This window comes from Neolamprologus multifasciatus, chromosome 17 (genome assembly GCF_963576455.1).
Source record: "Neolamprologus multifasciatus chromosome 17, fNeoMul1.2, whole genome shotgun sequence".
NCBI classification, from domain to species: Eukaryota; Metazoa; Chordata; class Actinopteri; order Cichliformes; family Cichlidae; genus Neolamprologus; species Neolamprologus multifasciatus.
In genome coordinates this window covers 2599131-2616214 of record NC_140455.1, presented here as the reverse complement: position 1 = coordinate 2616214, position 17084 = coordinate 2599131, and the positions used below count along the sequence as shown (strand labels likewise).

The window sequence follows — 17084 nt, the reverse complement described above, 5'->3', positions numbered from 1 at the left end:
GTTTAATACGTCTTTTTAGTGTTAGTATTGCTCTTAGATTGGAAAAGAGTCTTTCACATGGCTGGGGAGGAATTTCGGCCTGCGTTTGTTTTGCAGAATTTTGCAGACGTTTTCAAACTTGAATGACCCGTTTAAAGCCCTGCTGAAGCATTTTGGCATTTCCTTCAGCACTTTCTGGCAGAGAGTCTTGTCTTGTAGCAGCCCCGATCATCACACTACCACCGCCATGTTTGACTATTTGATATTTTTTTAATGAAATGCCAGAGATGACTGGACACAAAACTTGAACAAAAGTTCATTTTTGTCCCATCAACCCAGAAAATATTTTCACAAAGTCTTGGGGATCATCAGTTTTTAGCAAATGTGAGTTGAGCCTTTATTGTTCTTTTTAGTAAGCAGTGATTTTCGTCTTAGAACACAGATGCCATTTCTGCCAAGTCGCTTTCTGATTGTAAATGATGAACACATTGAGCTTAACTGAGACAACAGAAAACTGCAGTTGTTTAGATGTTGTTCTCAGTTCTTTTGTGGTCTCCTGGATGAGTTGTGTTTGTGCTTGGAGTCATTTTGGAGAGAAGTTCACCACTGTTCAAAGTTTTCCTCCCAATGACCTTGTAAACTTTTCCAGAATGTTTTTCTCATCTATTCTCAAGTTTCCTCAAAATATGGCATGATGGTGGTGTTTCTTTCTCACGTATGACTTTGGATAGCTTCTATCCCTCATTAAACGAAATCATCATTTAAAAAGTACATTTTGTATATACTTGCGCTATCTTTGTCTAATATTTACTAGGGGTGCAACAATACTCGTATCGATATTGAACCGTTCGATACAGTGCTTTCGGTTCAGTACGCATATGTATCGAACAAGACAAAATTTTTAATTTATTTTATCAACTTTCCTTCTGACGATGCTGTCTGTGTTGAGCGCTCAGTGGATCTGGGCTCGACAGTGCAGCCTAGGCGGAGTAGTCGAACGCAGATTCACTGAGCGCAGCGCAAGCTAGCGAGACAGATGTTAAGCTCTCCTTGCAACATGGCAAATTGAATCTCCCCCACCCTCATTCAGATCTGGCCTTTGGAACTATTTTGGTTTTCATGTGAAGTATGACCCTGAAGGTAAGCGTGTCATGGACTAAAGTAAAACAGTATGTTGGATGTGCCACGCAATGCTCAATTACATTGGTGGGAACTACTGCGTTAGCGCAGTTAGCTCGTTAACGTGTTGACGCCGTCCAGCCCCACGCACGGGGCGATCCGCGGTAGCTCGTTAACGGAGATTTGCCGTGTTGTGGCGTTAACGTCATTTCAGATTTACGCTGACAGCACTAGTGGGAACACAACGAATATGACTGCACATTTACTCCGACATCATCCTAGTGCAAAGACAAGTGGAAGCAGACAAAAACAACAAGCACGCATGCTACAAGCTTTACCCGAGTCATTTAGACAGCCGTTAGCACATGATTCTCCTTATGGGGACCTGATATGTTTAATATGCTGCTGAGAATATAGCCCAGAAGAAGCGTATAGTATAGCTTTTATTTTGAAAAGAGCCATTTCTCTGTAATAAACTCTCTTTTCCAAAGATGAGGGATTTCTCGATCAGATAGATTTATTTATTTTATTACTTTGTTGTTTCAGCAACATTAAATTTAAAAACTGTACTTTTGAGTTAAAATATATATTTATAATTTTAATAAATGACAAATTAAAAAGGCATGAACATTTATTTTTTTATTGAAAAAATATCGAACCGTGACACCAAAGTATCGAACCGAACCGTGAATTTTGTGTATCGTTGCACCCCTAATATATACATATGCAAAAAAAAAAAAAAAAAAAAAAAAAAAGAAATAATCTAAATGATCAAAATTTACACCTTTTACCACTTTAAATATATAAAGTGCACCATACTGGCAAATATTTAAAAGTATGGTGTATATTATTAGGATGCAATGTTTGACTTTAAGCCTCAGTTTTATATAGGTAGGGCTGGTGTGCAGTTTAACACTGAAAAAAGGTCAAATGAGTCCCATTCACAGAGAGTTGGGGAATGTCTGCAATCACAGCATTGTAAGATGGTGACAGATGTACCCTTAGGCCCCCTCCTCGATTCAGAGATGGTCTTTCCCCTTTCACATAAATGGCCCCATGAAAAGTGGCAGGTTAGCCTCCTTAGACTGTGAGATTTCCATGAGTAATGGGGGACATCTAAAAGCTGACGTGTACCGTAAACCTACACATACGGATCAGTATCTAAGGTTTGACTCTCATCATCCACTGGAGCGTAAACTGGGTGTCATCAGGACGCTACAACACAGAGCGAACACCATCCCCACTGACACAGCAGCCAGGGAGGCAGAAGAACATCAAGAAGGCCCTGAGTAAATGTGGTTATCCCAGCCGGACTTTTGTCAAAGCTGGGAAGGCGCCAAAAGAAAGCTCCAGCCGATCCAGGAGAGAAGGACAACCGCTGCCCAAGCGAAAACCTGTAGTGATCCCATATGTGTCAGGAGTATCGGAAGAGTTGAGACGCATTTTTTCTAAACACCGGGTCTCTGTGGCTTTTAAACCCCAAAACACGCTGCGCCAAAAATTGGTCCACCCCAAGGATCGGGTCCCCCGACACAAACAGAGTAACTTAGTGTATGCTGTTAAATGCAGGAGGATTGCCAGGATTTCTATAAACCAAACAACCTCTGGCAAAGAGGATGGCACAACACAGAAGAGCCACCTCGTCAGGCCAGGACAGAATCAACCTTTGGAGACATGTCACTTACAGCTGTTTGTAGTAGTCTTTTTTTCATACAAGCAGCATGAAGTAGCAGATTTAGATCAATAATTATTCATGACTGCTTAAATTTCCAGCGGACACCAATTTTATGATAAATTGCTTCAGATATTTGTAATGGTTAACATGATGGTTGGTAAGCAAACCAACATTGTCTGATGTTGGCATGTGCTAGCATAAACGTCTATGTGTGCTGTGTTTATCATTAATTTTCATGAGGGAAAAATGAGAAACCCCCCGAGCAGTATTCTGGCTGCGATTTCGATGAATAGTGTAAAGTGTCAGCCTCTGGGAGCGGGTCAGGAGGTGACACCTATTTAGTATTCAGTCACAGCTGACTGTGCAGTGAGGCTGTCCTGCATTTCTTCGTGAAGGGTGCTTCTTCACAGGACCGGGGGTCAGTGCAAATATCCGAGCATGGCTGAAAACTCTAAGTGTTGCTGGGAAATGTTGTTTAAAGAAGCTGTTTTGAATTTTTTTCCTGCCATGCTACTGTTGCTGTTCCTTTATAAAGAGGAAATGTTTCCCCTCACTCATTAAAAGTGTAACCCCTAGCCTCCATTGCCAACCTTGAAATTATGACAATAATTCTGGTTGCCTGCCAGAGACAAGACAAAGTTTTGAAGAGACCAAAGGCTAATTATCTAGAGTCCCCTGCTTGCATTTCCTCTGCTACAGGGTGCACTGATTAACACTTGAAGGAGAGTTCACAGAAATAGAGAAATATTCAGTTCACAGAGGCGAAAGTTTCTGAAGCATGCTGCTTTTGATCCGACAAATTGCATATAATTAATATTCCTCCGTTTGCTGTGGCTTCGTTTCTATCGTTGTTCTATCTGGTGGCTGTCAGGAAAGTGTCAGGGAGCTTTACATTCAGCCAATAATTTGCAAGAACCTGCAGAGCCGAACATCTCTACAACCCTAATGCGCTGTCTGTGTTCAGGAAGTCAAACAGCTTATATAAAAGAAAAAAAAGGATGCATTTACATAATGAGCTGCATCTGAAGAGGTTTTGTTCTGTTCCATTTCTCCTCTTGCTCACGGACTGAACAGAAAATCCTCACACACTCTGCCACACACATGCATCAATAACTACTCATTGTGTGTGAGGCAGGACATCACGTGTGGATCGATAACCCTCCTGGCCAGTGCTTGGTGTGTAATGAGGACCCAGCTGTGTTGTACTGTCTGTGTGTAACGAGTGGTGGGAAACTGAAAACAATTGAACTCTTGCTGCTGAAGTTGGTTTGAAAAAAATGTTGCATTTCCTTATGACCAGACTGAAAAGACGGGAAGATTTCACCAGACATCAAACTTCCAGATTTCAGTGGAAGTTCAACATGCTTTAACGCTGCCTACAGAGGGAGCTACAGCTCCACTCACTCAGTATTTTTTTTCTCACCTCCATCATTTGTATGGGTGAATCATTGGGACCACCTGGAGTCAGGGAGGTTGTCTGCTTGAGATTCAGCTTGACTGCTCCACTAAGAAGCAACTCGTCTCTCCTGAACATCTACAATGACAGGGGGGACGAGCTGAGGAATCACAGATGAAGTAGAGGACAGGCTTCCAGAGGAGGAAGCAATGACTGGAGGAAGACAGCCTGTTTGTATTAATGAGAGTAGAGTGAATAACAAAAACATCTCTTAGAATGACGTACTCTGATTGGCCTTCAAAATGATTATAACATTGTAAACTCCATAAAGGTACAATCTCTTGCAGCCTGAGTTATACTGCATCAGCTCAAACTAAGTATATAAAAACAACTGTCCCCTGAGTGTAATTGTTGGGTCTAAACTCAGACCCCGCTGTATCCAGGACTTATTCCCGTGAAAGAAAAACAAGGCAACAGCGATCGGTCGTTTCACTTGCAAGGGAGGCCTCGTTGATGTCTACCACGAAATGACCACAAATCCGGCCTCCTCCCGCTGCCTTTTATTAAGAGACAGTTCACAGAAAACACAGCAAAGCAAAGCAACGTCCACGTGGTTCTAAGACAAGGCATTGTATGTATATGTGTGAACTTCTGTAAGAATGTGTGTGTGTCATGGGGGTGCGTTTGTGTGACCTCCTGCTGACCAAAAGGGTCATAAAAGCAGGAAGCTTACAACACAAGAAACAGATCTTCCAGATAGGATGTATCTACAATAAAACACTACAGCCCCCCACCCAGAACCTCGAGACTCTGGGGGGAGGACAGTGGAATTCCTTTCGTCAGAGTTGGCAAGCATAAAAATGACAACATTCAACAATTCACTCTAACAGTAATCTTAAATAATGTCATAATTACTGATGTTAAAAACTGTAATACTTTTGCTACATGTAATATGAGCAGTGTTAGTCATTGTGACTGACCCACAGAGAATCAGCAGTTGACTTTGCAGTTCCCCACTGAGTGTTTTAGCATCACTTACATCATTGTTTTGGTTTCTACGTCCAACAGCTGTTTCTATGGTTTAGTCTCACTGATGTCATCAACCTCATTTTCAAGTAGCTGCTTTCAGAGAAGGAGCTTTAATAAATCCAGAGTAAATAGCCTGAGGTATACTCAGCACTATCTGTCGGCATCGAACAGCAAACAAAGTCAGGAACTAGCTGGCAAACATGCTGGAGATTTTCCAGTTAAAACGCCAGCTATTTCCAGAAAGACTAAACAAAGCAAAAATGATCCAAAGTCTGAATGTATCTGTCCAAAAATCAAGATAAACTGCAATAAATACAAGTGCCAGATTGAGATTAAACACGCAGCTAGCCAGCTTTTTATCTTGCAATATGTAGTAGTACCATTACTGGTAGTGTCGCATGTTTTCCAAAATTGTGGCTTTGAAGCAAAACGATACTGAGCCATGGGGATAAGTTCAACTTACTGAAAAGTAAAATATATATGTTCTACCTTATAAATAACCATCATCATATTTGCAAATAATTCAGAATTAACTATTAGAGGTATATGTCTGTGAAGGTTCTCAGTCATCCAGGTCATCGTAGTCAAAGGAGCTTGCAAAGAAAAGTGTCTGGACTTCTTTAAGTTACTTGAAGACGTTTCACCTCTCATCCGAGAAGCTTCTTCAGTTCTAAGGTCAAAGGTCTAAGGTCACATCCTGGGCCATCTGACCTCAGGAATTCGCATGATAAGGTGGGGCCAGGTTTCACAATGAACTCACCCGAAACTCTGGCTGATTGGGACCCACACCCAGTTTCACACCTTGGCTCAGGCGATTAGAGGATCATCAGGGGGTCCTTTTGTCCCTCTGTGGGGGGAAACTCCCACTAGGTTTATATCTGGGACTCTCCACCATTTGACCTTAGAACTGAAGAAGCTTCTCGGATGAGAGGTGAAACGTCTTCAAGCAACTTAAAGAAGTCCAGACGCTTTTCTTTGCAAGCTCCTTTGACTATTAGAGCTATAATTGCCACAAAATTAAAGAAGCATACTGATGACATGGCATCAATCTTGTTTTGCCATCTTGAGCTGCATTTTTCACACGTGTGACACTAATGTTTAGCGTTTGCTGCGTTTTTACTAACTGGAAAGTTTCTTTTTCTGTCCAAATGTACGTTTGGAAGATCACACTTCAGTCTCAGTTTGGTGTACAGAGGTCAGCACTGTTGCCAGCTAGAAGGTTTTCTGATCTTCTAGCAGTGTTTGTTGAGGTTTCATGTTCTTCATGTTTCACTGTGGCCGTCTCAGGTGATGTTCGAAACGGGCTGTAGGTGTAGATGTGAGTGTTTGTGGTTATGTGCTGCCTTTTCCCACTCAAGGAAAATCATGTAAAACATTTTTATCTTTCAGAAAGATGCATTTATTGCTTGAATTTAAATCATAAACACCAATAAAACCAGCAAACCTCATATATTCCTTAGCTATACACATGTGGAAAATGAAGTACAACCTTACTGCTTCTATAGGAATCAAGAGGCTAATAATCAAAAGCACTTCATTAGTTGATCGTTAGCAGCTGTGCCCACTTCTGCACTGAAGCAAAAGATTTGCTGGTCTGAAGCAGTCGGGTGTGTCTTAACTCAATAGCAGAAATGATCGTTCCAGTAAATTCACCCCAAAGTCAGATTGGGAAATGCTCTGTGAAACATGCACCTCAGACTTTACAGGTCTGAGTTAGCATTTCAAATATTAAAGTTCGTGACAGTGCAGGACTCTTCTTTCTTTTAGCAGGTTTCTGTCACATTTTTCAATTCAGAATGGAAGGTATCTCCCCCCAGGGAACTCCAGGGGGGTCAGGAGGTGACACTGCTGGATATATTTAATATTCAGTCGCAGTTCACTCTGCAGCTGGGAGTTGGTAAAATTACAACAGGAGCGTCCACGTACACACACTGTGTGTCTTTATAAATGCCACTTTTCCTGAGGCCCGCAGGGGTCAGCGCAAACCAGTCACAGTGGAAGCAGATGTGAAGAGTTCAGCTTTAGTCCTACAATTTTTATATTTATGGAGTATATACATTTTCTCTGCATTAGACAAACACAGTATTTCTGAATGCATTTTGAACAATACGACTAACATAATCAACTTCCTTCCCATTGAAAACCCCACTAACCAAGTCTCGCTATGGCAGAATTATAAGCACCTTTGCTGTCTTAAGGAAAAATGAGACTTGATTTTGTAAGCGAGGGAATTTCAGCTGAATCACTGACAAGCTCATCGACTGTGTGAAGTGCTGCCATCACTATGAGCAGTTTCAGTAAAGCGGCAGCTTCTGTCAGACTTCTAGAAATGACGTGGTACAGATTTTTATGTCTGTGAAGGTTCTCGGTCATCCAGATCATCGTAGTCCAAGGATCTTGGAAAGAAAAGTGTCCCAAAGAGAGAGTGAAGACCAGAGAGATTGCAGGATCTAGCTTTTATACTCCGGTCACTCCCACCGATCATTAACTATCATTAACGATCTAAACCAGTGCTGCGGGGAGGGAAACACAAAGGGGCCAAAACAGTGCTACCAGGCCATCACGCGTCCACCCATAAAAATAGGGCTTAGACAGCCATGAAGTTAGTTAACATTTTGCCAACACTTGAAGTTGTATTACTAGGACACAGCCCTTGATAATGCATCAGCCAAAACATTGTCTGCTCCCTTTATGTGTCAAACTTCCAGATTATATGGCTGAAGAAAAAGGCACCATCTCAAACGCTGATTGGGATTGTGGGGATTGTGGAAGGAAGGTTAGGCCTAAAACAGGATTCCCCCCTGCCCCTACATACACTTCAAAATGTTGTAGAGCCCATATTAAAGCCGATGCGCCCTTCTCCACTATTGAGTAGTTCATTTGGTATAATTTGAACTTCTGGGAGAAAAAACTGACAGGAAGGTCCACTCCATCCTCCCCCTCCTGCAACAGAACAGTTTCGGCTCCCACCATACCAGTATCTACCTGTAGTTTGAGTGGCTTATCCATGCAGGGAGCCGCTAGAGCAGGTACAGAGGAAATCAAAATTTTCACTTCCTGAAAGGCTTCCTGACAAGGTGGCATCCAAAAAACGTAACCTTGTAGCCGAGAAGGTTAGAAAGAGGGGCAGCTACCGTGGAAAATTCTTACAGAATTATCTGTAGTAGCCAACAATCCCAACAAAGCATCCAAGTTACTGAGCGGCTCAGATGTCCCTGTAAAATGGAATCGCCAGGCGCGCATTGGTGTCCTCTGCACCACACGCACAGACATGATAAGGCTTTAACAGGTATGCATGAAAAAGTGATTTCCTTCTGTGGTTGGGAGTAGCAACCAGATGATTTCGATCTGACACCTGCCGCAGTGTCTTCCAATCATCCTGTAAAACTGCTAGTGGACCCTGAACAGTGTGACCACAAACCAATTAATTTGGGCTGAACCCAGTCCCAGCCTGAGTAACTTCTCGTACCACTAGCATGAGCCAGTCCCTCATTGTTTTGGTTTCTACGTCCAACAGTTATTGGTAGGCAGTCCCTCCTTCCAGTCACGATCCACTTCCGTACAATAAGCACGCAACAGGACTTCAAGGTTTGGTGAAACCTTTCAGTAGCTCCCTGACTTTGTGGATGGTAAGGATTGGACTGGGCATGTTTTACCTGAAGGAGCTTCAATATTTCTGTGAACATACTTGATGTGAAATTTGTCCCTCGGACACTCTGAACAATCTTTGTGATACCAAAAACCGAGATAACCTGTGACAGGGCTTTAACCACTGCTCTCTGGTAATGTTGGGTATTGGGTAACCAGCTGCGTAGCGAGTAGTTAAACACATCACTGTTAATAAGTACATATTTCCTGCCTTTGACCTGGGTAACGGCTCCATACAACCAATCAGCAAATGCTCAAAAGGCTGGTCAATTGCTGGAACGGGACATAAAGGTGCTCAATTGCTTGGTTGGGCTTTCCAATCACTTGACAAATGTGACCTGTTTTAATGTACAAGGAAATGAACTTTTTCAGTTTGGGCCCCAAAAAATGGCAAGTGACTCTGTCATAGGTTTTCTGAACGCCTAAATGTCCAGCAGTGGAATCATGAGCCGTCTTCAAGACATCTTCTCTAAGTTTATGTGAGATGACAGAAAGCATGTCCCATTAAAGCTGGGCATACACTGTGCGATTTTTGGCCCATTTTGAGCCGATTTTTCAGTCGTGCGACCGTTTTGGTGATCGGCCCGAGTTGATATACTGCTTAATAGAGGTGGGAATCACCATACATCCCACGATACGATATTATCACAATACTTAACACACGATACGATATTATTGCAATTTTTTAAAAATATTTTGCGATATTCAGATTCTGTACATAAAGGTAAACTTTATCAATATTCATTTTATCTAATATCAAAGTCTCACACTCAGTCTTTCTCTCATTTCAGTTTTATTGTTGACAAACTGAACGGTTTGTATTACAGTCTAGTCCAACTTAACTGAATCAACCATCTGGTACAATTATAGCTATTCTGAACTATGCAGTTTATGAAAACTATGCAGCCCCTTCAGCAACTGAAGAATTTGAAAGTAAATTAAAACAAAATATAATTTTACATTAAATAAAAAAGTTTTAAACTTAATTAAAATAAAACATGTCTTAAATTAAAATAAGTAAACTGTCATGTTTATTGCTGCCATAAAAAAGTTAAACACATTTGGACAGTGAAGGAATGTCAGGATTCTTGCTCAGAAAAAGGATCAACATGCTCTGAAGTCAGAGCACAAAAACCTTTTTTGTAACAAAATATCGATTTCTGCTGTCCCTGTATCGATACATTATTAGCAAACAAAATATCACCATGCTACACAGTATCGATTTTTCCCCCACCCCTACTGCTTAACGATGGTGGCCACCATCGTGTGTCGTGCATCGTGTAGTATACGTGGGGTAAAGCCTCCCAACCAGCTCCCGATCATCAATCGCTTGGTCTTTCAAAAAGGTTTGAAATCCTCGCGACCGTCGTGAGGGTGTCACCGCAGCTTCTCACACTCCGCACACGCAAACCCATAAATGTCGGTGAAAAAGACGGAGCAGCACGGCGGTGCAGCGTGTGATCTGGACACAAGCGATGGAGGCACAACTTGTAGAACTTTAGCAAGCTGATCTGAGCCTTTTCGATGTGGCCTCACAAAATCATCACGACCACAACAACCGTGAAAATAGTTGGATCTACACTGCTGCTCAAACACAGCTGCCTGATCAGTGTTTTTCATTAGCAATTTAGCAAAGTTGATGGTGGTGGTGAAAGACAGACATGCACAGTGTGAGCACTCAGATCGCATCAGAGCATCAGGCCGTATGGTGTGGGACCCTGCATCGTGACCTACGAACTTCTAACCCCTGCGAGTCAATCGTGCAGTTTGAGCAGGAGCTGAATAACGCGACTGAAAAAATCGCACAGTGTGAACAATGCTTAACTTATCATGATGAGTCCATTTTTGAACCAAAAGCCATCATCCAAAAAATACCTGGCTGTCTCCATCTCATCTGTGGACCAACTGTAATGTTCTTGTAAAGATGCGTCATCCCTCACTACACATGACTGACAAAGCATATTCTGACAGAGGAAATTACACATTTAAAACATGGGTTGTGTTTTTATTCCTAGAAGCTGTTGAAAAAGAATCTTCGGGAGAGTCTTTACTCCTTGCCCGAGTGATCACACAGCACTTTGTGTCTGGCTTACCTCATCTCTGTGCCTTAGTGGCACATTTTGAGATGGTTTTCCACACTTTAGTCCCAACGAAATCATTTCCCCAAATCACCTGGATTCCCTCAGTGGGTAGCCTGGGGCACACTCCAAGAGCAACTTCACCCTGTACGAGCTCTAATGACAAAAACAGATGATGTAACGGTACAGTCATTGCATTTCAACTCATACCCAAGACTTTAGAGCGCCTTGAGGCGACTTTTGTTGTGATTTGGCGCTATATAAATAAAATTGAATTGAATTGAATTGAATAGAACAGCAACCAGTATCAATTTCTGAGGGCAACACTGGGATAAATAAATGATAAATCCAAAGCACCTCAGTCTCTAAGAATGTTTACAGCTGTCTTCTGGTCATGAGCCACCAATGAGACTAAACCTGCAGATACGTATGGTCTATACTGGGTCAGTGAACTGGAAATCCAGTGAATTTCTTTGAATAATCCCAGGAGTAATCGCAGACCTAGTATGAAACCGCACAGCAGCTATTACCTTATTTCTTTCAATGGGGGCAGCCAAAACTGCAAAGGCAATAGGTTTCACTGAACGAGTTCCCTGTGCAGATTTAGCCTCAGCCTGCAACAAAGGGCACTCATTTTCCCAGCGCCCTTTACCTAAACAGTAATTGCATGTCCTACTTTAGTTTCAATTTGCGCTGGTAGAGTCTTGTTTAGTAATTGCATTCTGTTGGCCCTTTCTCCCAACTAACAAGACAATCTCCCTGCTTCCAACCACAACCTCCTTTGATTGTCAGAGTAAACTCATCTGCCAACACTGCAGCATCAGAAGCATTTTTCACTTTCTCCTCATTCAAATATGTAGCTACTCGTTTAGGAAGAGTGGACCATAACTGCCCAGCAAAACAAGCTCCCCCAACTGTTCAAATGTACTTAACCAGAGGCAACCTGCCAACGGTTAAACAAAATTCTTAGCCCACCAACAAATTCCACATAAGTTTGGCTTTGCTGTTTCTGGGAAGTTCTAAACTTTTGTCTATAAGCTTCAGGAACTAGTTGGTAAGTTTGTAAAACAGCCTGTTTAACTGTTTCATAGTTTTCACTGTCAGCCTTTGATAAAGCTGAAAAGGCTTCCTGAGATTTACCAGTCAAAACACAATGCATTAACAATGTTTGTTCGGCATCAGACCACTGTCGTATCTTAGCCAACCTCTCAAAATGCAATAAATAAATAAATAAATATTGTCATAAGTTAGTAGAGACATCAAAAAGTTCTCTGAAGTCTGGTGAGCTAGTCTGACAGGAATCAATAAGCTGACCCTTAACCAGGTTTAGTCTATAACGCTCTAAAGTTAGTGAGAGGCACACAGCAAGCTAGAGTTCAGAGTCTTGGTCTTGAGCTTGTTTTTGTCCTACAGCACAGTGTGAACAGTACTTTTTGGAGTGCACCATGATGAAAGAGCAAACCTGACATGCCTAAGCTGAAAAAGCTTTGCCTAGTGAGGCCAAAGCTTGGACTGTCCTGCAGTAGAGTAAGTAAGTAAGTAAGTAAAGTTTATTTATTAAGCGCTTTTCATAGACAGGTAGTCACAAAGCGCTGCACACAGAGATTAAAATAAACAGTACGATAAATAGCAAAATGCACGATATACACAATATAGAGTTTAAATGTAAATTAAAATATAAAAATGTAAAAAGCATTGGTCAACAGAAAGCTTGTTTAAACAGTAAAGTTTTTAACTGTTTTTTAAAGGATTCCACAGAGTCAACCAGTTGTAGACTGTTCCACAGCCTTGGTGCCACAGACTGAGAGGCTCCGCCCCCTTTTGTCTTCAGACGTGTTCTGGGAGCAACCAACAAACTCTGAGTCTGTGAGCGGAGACGGCGAGCAGTAGTGTATTTTGTGAGAAGCTTGGATAAATATCTGGGGCCATTTAGTGCTCTGTACGTTAAAACAATGATTTTAAAACAAATTCTAAAATCTATTGGGAGCCACTGTAAAGAACATAAAATAGGAGTGATGTGAGCTCGCTTGCTAGAGCGAGTTAGTAGTCTGGCTGCTGCGTTTTGTATAGCTTGGAGGCGAGAAAGAGATGATTTATCCAAGCTGGTAAACAGGGAATTACAATAATCTAAACGCGACAGTAGACTGTTCATGTGCTTTATACAGAGTGATGCAACTTGGGTAGTGTTGTTTCTGTGTGATTTCTACTGATGACTGGAAAAATCTCATACTTGGGCTCTGACGTAGATGCCACACCTCTCCTCTCTGGTGCACCTTGAGATGTTTTTATCAAACAACCTGTATGAAAAAGAGCCATAACCTATTTTCTACTCCCAAACTTGGCATTTAAGCAGATTGCTGTTTGCTATGTCTTTTGTCATCATCTCTTACTAAAAAAACATTTCCAAAAGGAACCTTATCAAGATGTAAAAAACCCCCCCAAACATTATCTCCATGGAGACGCAAATGGTGCCATGACACAGAACAATATATTGAACACAATTAACTTTACTGAAAAGAGGCAAGGGCAAGTTATTCCAGGGGTAGAAGATAAGGATCGGTCTGGGAGGAACACTCTAGGTCTCAGAAGTGGTATTTACCAGATGTCATCATGTGGTCACACGTAGGAAATAAAACCACAAAGGTGGAACTAATAGTAAAACAGAAGGTGGGATATTAGGAAGCAGCAGCAGACAGGAAAACAATCTAGTATCAGCAAATGATCCAGCAGTACACGACTGCTTACAATGGAAGTGGCCCAGCTCAGCCATTCTGGAAACTCCAGATAACATCAGGCTTAAGGGTTCACGAGAGAAGAGCTCATTTAGGAAAGTGGTGGAAAGAGCTTCCTGATGGCTCTGGCCTAGGAGAGACGACAAGGCCTGGAAACTGTATGGAGATAAGTAGTGTCCATTGCTGAACAGCCAACTCATGACCTCAGTGGTCACATTTACTGAACATGGTTGTGATATGCCTTCCTGTCAGTAATTGAAATTGAAATGTCCTTTGGTAACACGGTAATTTTGCATTGTTCCCTCTTTTGATACAAAAATCAAAAAGTTGAAATTAAATTCACCTTAAATTAAATGTGAACGTGTTGTGACAATACTGGCAATAATTAAGGGTATAAAAAATTGTATCTTGCTAGATTTAAAAAAAAAAAAAGTATTTAATGAGATTTTCCAATGCCTGACTAAAGCTGGCAAGGAAACAAAAAAATTGTCTGCAGTTTGTGGAAAATTGTTTATTTATTTTACGACTTTTGATAGATACTAACCACCGTATCCCACAAAAGCCGGAGCTTTGGAGATGTTCTGCCCCGTCTTCTATCACAGCTCGGCTCCTGTCAAACCAGGTCACTGGTTTACTCAGAAGCTGTTCAAAGTCAGAGAGAGTCAATATGACTTAAGGGGAACAGATTTCTTTAAAAAAAAACAAGATAAGGACAAATATAAAGCAGAGATGTGTTTCTGTTAGAGGAGTTAACCTGTGGAATAGTTATGACAGTGATTTAAAAAGGTGTAGTTCATTTTCCTTGTTTAAAAATATGTTTAAAAATAGAGTATTAGAAAAATATATATATCAAGAATGAAAAGAGCAAAAAAAAAAAACAAAAACAAAAAAACAGAAAACCTCTTGATTCTTTTGCTTTGATGTAGTTACTTACTAAGGTGGTGGTGTTTTTTCTTGTTTGTTTGTTTGTTTTGTTTTTGCTTTGTTTGCCTTCTCTCACCCCAACCGGTCGCAGCAGATGGCCCCGCCCCTCCCTGAGCCGGGTTCTGCCGGAGGTTTCTTCCTGTTAAAAGGGAGTTTTTCCTTCCCACTGTCGCCAAAGTGCTGCTCATAGGGGGTCATATGATTGTTGGGCTTTTCTCTCTGTATCTATGAAGCGCCTTGAGGCGACATTTGTTGTGATTTGGCGCTATATAAATGAAATTGAATTGAATTGAATTTTATTATTTGCTTCGAGCCCTGTGTACAGGAGCTGCATGCTAAAAGATCTTTTGTTAAAAGGGTTGGCGTAATAAGCAAATGCTTCAGCCAATACCTTTTGATTAGCCTTGTCTCATGCTTTCTTGCTTTGTGGTAAATCTTTGTTCTGTCTTCACTGAGATATTTGAATGCTAATCAATAAACAAACACTTGCACTTGCAAAAGGTCAAATCTTTACACCAGCCCATTTTTCCTGCTTCTAGCACATCAACTTTGAGGATAAAATGTTCACTTGCTCCCTGATATATCCCACGCACTAACAGGTGCCACAGTGAAAAGATAATCAGTGTTATTCACTTCACCTGTCAGTGAATGTTATGCCTGATCGGTGTGCATCCATAGATGAATACGATCAAATGCACAACAGTTACTGAATGGAATTTTTAAAGCATTTGTTCTTTCTGAACATGACAATAATCTGACACTGGAGAAAAGAAGCGTGCCCAAAAACAAAAACAGATTTTAGCAACGAGAGAGCAAGTTGGACGGGGGAGAGAGAAGAATAGAATAGAATAGAATAGAATAGAATAGAATAATCCTTTAATTGTCCCACAAGGGGAAATTTGGGTGTAACAGCAGCGATAAAGACACATATACAAACAAACAGTACACAAGACACAGAACAGAAACATACACAATTTTTACATATTTACATCAAGGACAGTGGTTACCCAAAACAGAGTCCTGTACCGTTATTAAATTAAATACAGATAAGAGGCAAACCCAGGTTGTAGTGTGAATCGGTTGTGAGGAGAAATTCATTTCAAAAGATATAGTAAACATAACTTGTGCTCGTATCGCCTTGAATGCGTGAGACATGATCATAAACCTGTGTGGCAAAAAATAAATAAATAAATAAAAAGAATCGAGTGAGAGAGACAGAGAGAGTCCCGTCAAAGTCAGCATGTTGTTTTCAGCTTTCAGATGTTCAGCTGTGTGGGTGCAGGTTGTGTGCTGCTGAAAAAGACACATTGGTTTCTAGGTAACAGGCAGGAGAAGACAGTCTACCTTCGTTTTCTTTGCTTCCTTTTAGCCGAGAGGGAACAACATTGTTGCTGCTCTGCCCTCAGCCCATCTCTTTGTAGATGCAAGGCTAATTAGTTATTCTTTTTCTTTTCTACACACGGCAAACTCCACAAGAATCGCGGTAAAGTACCGACTTGGATGTTTCTGTAATTTTAAATCAGATTGGTTGTTTTCATTTTGTTTCCAGGTTTAATACTATTTAATACTAGTATCTGACTAGTTAATTAATATAGAGCTACTTAACCAACATATGGAACATACAGCCATGAAATTTGTCCATACTTAACCTAAACCCACAGGTTATTATGGCTTTAAGCAAAGGGTAGGCAGTAGGCATCCATCCACACACCCACCCACTTCTGTTTCCCCAGTTCAAGGTTCAAGGTGAATTGAGCCTATCTCAGCTGTAATACGGAGAGAGACAGACATAGTAATATAATAAGAATATGGTAATTACTACAGTAATCTTTGTGTGTGTTAACATTTGTTTGATTATCTAAAATGAGTTGAGGATCTGTAAGTGTGGCAAATTTGCAAAAAGGAATTCAGAAGGGAGCAAATATTTTACACTGCACCGATGGGTAAAGTGCAGAAATAAAGTACTATTTGAAAAGCTTGAGTGTCATAAGTAAATGACAGTTTTTGCAAATGTGGGCTTACCTACCTTGACATGACCCTTGCCAATGTCAAACTTTAGGTGAGCATCATAGATGTGAATGGTGGATCTGACTGCAAATTTAAAGGACTTTGTGGTAGCAACTTGTCACTCAGAAAGCAGCACCCAATAGACACAGTGCTTTTCTCTAAGCTGTAAATGGTAAGGTGAACATCAAGCTTTACTGAGATTTGAAATTCACCATTGAGACTACAGCAGAGGACCAGAGAAATGAGTGCGAGTTTAAGGCAATTCATTATTAACTTCACTTTGAAGAGTGAGATGATGATATATCCACCATTTATTGTTCCAGAAAAAACTGTTTGATGAAGATTTGATCCATTACTGTATGAGGAATATTGAGTGAACTGCATGTTAAGCAAAAGGCTTGTTTTACAATTTTGAATAGCGTCTTTCATACACATATAAACCTCTTAAGCATCATCAGTTTTATATATATATGTATATATATATATATATATATATA

The 17084-nt window shown here is 40.9% G+C and overlaps 1 protein-coding gene and 1 long non-coding RNA gene across 2 annotated transcripts in view; both read left to right on the top strand.

The window, feature by feature from the left end:
- Positions 1 to 16482, top strand: LOC146498702 (uncharacterized). Its single transcript, XR_014870381.1, has 2 exons — positions 1 to 14278; positions 15082 to 16482. It is a non-coding gene; the product is annotated as an uncharacterized LOC146498702 (long non-coding RNA).
- Positions 1 to 17084, top strand: part of LOC146498701 (cAMP-regulated D2 protein) — a 31225-nt gene that overhangs the window by 6591 nt on the left and 7550 nt on the right. The gene's annotated exons all lie outside the window — the stretch shown is intronic.